Source organism: Cebidichthys violaceus, unplaced genomic scaffold (assembly GCF_023349555.1).
Source record: "Cebidichthys violaceus isolate CVI_PGR_0920_01 unplaced genomic scaffold, fCebVio1.0.p SCAF_8, whole genome shotgun sequence".
In the NCBI taxonomy this organism is placed as follows: domain Eukaryota; kingdom Metazoa; phylum Chordata; class Actinopteri; order Perciformes; family Stichaeidae; genus Cebidichthys; species Cebidichthys violaceus.
Window position 1 is genome coordinate 16,238,709 of NW_027176964.1, and position 2,319 is coordinate 16,241,027.

General features: G+C 44.2%; 1 pseudogene; it reads right to left on the reverse strand.

Annotated features, from left to right (window-relative positions):
• Positions 1-1,286: 1,286 nt before the first annotated feature.
• LOC137865890 (C-C motif chemokine 4-like) lies at positions 1,287-2,319 on the reverse strand (annotated as a pseudogene).

Here is a 2,319-nt window from a genome sequence, read left to right on the forward strand (position 1 = left end):
AGAAGATGTCCAAGACCGGCTCTGCTGCAGGTGAAACTCCCATGACGAAAGCCGTCCGAATGGATCCTTCTTCAGCGCCATAGAAACCTTCCAGAACAGCACCGGAAGGTTCTATTAGCACAAAATCTGGCTTTTTTTGTTCTTTGGGATTAAATCATTTGTGTTACAGAAATGCTAATTTTGAGAGAAATTGAACCTATGATCCAGTCATGTTGAGAATATTATGTCTGAGATGAAATGCTAATGACTTCTGCTTACATGTGATCATGACCATTGATCACATGATGTACATCATGCGTTAACATGAACATTCCTGTTTGTTTGTTTGTTTTTGTCGTTTCATTGCCTGCTATGAATCTGAACCGCCTAATCAAGTGAATGTACTAAAACATGCTATTCTCACAAACAAATACATTTATTTCATAATCCTCCAACGTTGTGTCCCACATTCATTTCATTAACTGCACTGTCATTAACTTTGGCTCTGAGTTATGCTCTGCTTCATGCTCTTAGATGTTTGTTTGGAAAAGGAGATGTACTTATGACTTCTGGTGACTAGTAGTTCTTTTGATTACCAATGTTGAATGCACTTATTGTAAGTCGCTTTGGATAAAAGCGTCTGCTAAACGACTGTAATGTAATGTAATGTTAAACTACACACACACACACACACACACACACACACACACACACACACACACACACACACACACACACACATGCAACTTGTTCAATTGAATTCAACCATTTTAGAAATGGTGACAGGTTTTCTTTAGCTGCTTTAAACCATCAAGTAGCATTTACTAGAACGTGTATTTTCTAGACAGAGGGCCTTAATAAGGTGAGGAGCCTGCTGCTCTGCATGTTCTGGAGGCGTGACACACGCTGCATCATGCCTCCTTAGAACAGGCTGCTGACCAGCACAGCACATCTGCTGCAAGGTGTCTGCAAACGTTTGTGACGAGCCGTCTCTGACCCCCCCGGAGCTCGTACAAACGCATGACTTGACTGACAGGGAGAGGCAGTGCTATTTCAGATCAGCACCCCGAGGGAGGGGGGGGAGGGAAGGGAGGGAAGGGGGGGGGGGGGGGGGGGGGGGGGGGGGGTTTGGTGCTCCAGTCAGACAAGGTGACTCCCCTCAATGACACGCTCTTCTTCCACTAGATGGCGGAGTTGATCTGTAGGAAACTGAAGCCTGCTGCATCACGAGGCCTTGATGATCGTTTGACGAGCTGCAGGAGCTAAGCGTTGATTTCCAACACCGGCAAATAACAACGACACGTGTGGACAGAGGACAAGAACATTTATTCTGTCGACGGTGAACAACAGACACTTTATTTTTCTCTTTTATCTGTTAAGCTTTAAGTTAGCTGAAACAACACAGAGAGGAAACTTTAAAGAAAAAAAAAAAAAGGGAAAGACAGAAATAGCGCCACTAATAAATATTAAATATGACAGAATAATCATTTTAAATATGTTTTTAAATTAATTTGATTAACATTTGCTCGAGGTGTGGTATTTCTAGGGGCTGGAGGTTGTGGGAGCAGGAGTAGTGTTCTTCTTTGCTTTGCGGATCTGCCTGTAAGACACACACACAACAGGAGACAACAGTCACATTAATACTCACAAGTGATACATATGAAGTACCTCTAAGTATATTTACTAGAGACTTTCTAAGATGACTCACTCAAGCTCCTTGATCTTCTCAAAAACCCAGTCTTCTCTCCAGTGGCTGCAGACTTCTCCCTCTGTGGTCTTAAAGCTTGGAGGGGAATAAAAAGAGAGAAAAAGATCAATCTACAGATCAATTTTCACCAAGAACTTGCTTTTTGTAATCATCCCTCGTCTCTGTTTATTAAAATAAGGAGGAGATTCTCACATGACTGCGCGGACACATGGGAGGTTCTTCCTCTGGATCCTGTTAGCCCAAGATGGGAGCCGTGATATTCGCAGCACTGACCACCTTGCAGCACTCGATTATCTTCATTTCTGTTTTTCATTGAACAAACAAAGGATTAGTTATTATGAGCGTACATCTCTTACATTTTGAAGCATGAAATATGAATAAGTATCGACGCCGTTGGCCTAGATTTTCACCAGAACACCAGTACTTTAGCTGACCCTGGAGCGGGCTAGTTGTGTAAAGGATCTCTGACGGGGGGGGGGGGGGGGGGGACTCACCGCCGGGTACCGACGCCGTCATTGCCAGAACCCCGGCGAGGAGAGCCAGGCATGCCAGTCTTCTGATGCACAACTGCATGGTTTGCTGCGTGAGATGTTCCACAGGTTCTTTTGCAGAAGCTGGTCGTTTGGTCCGGC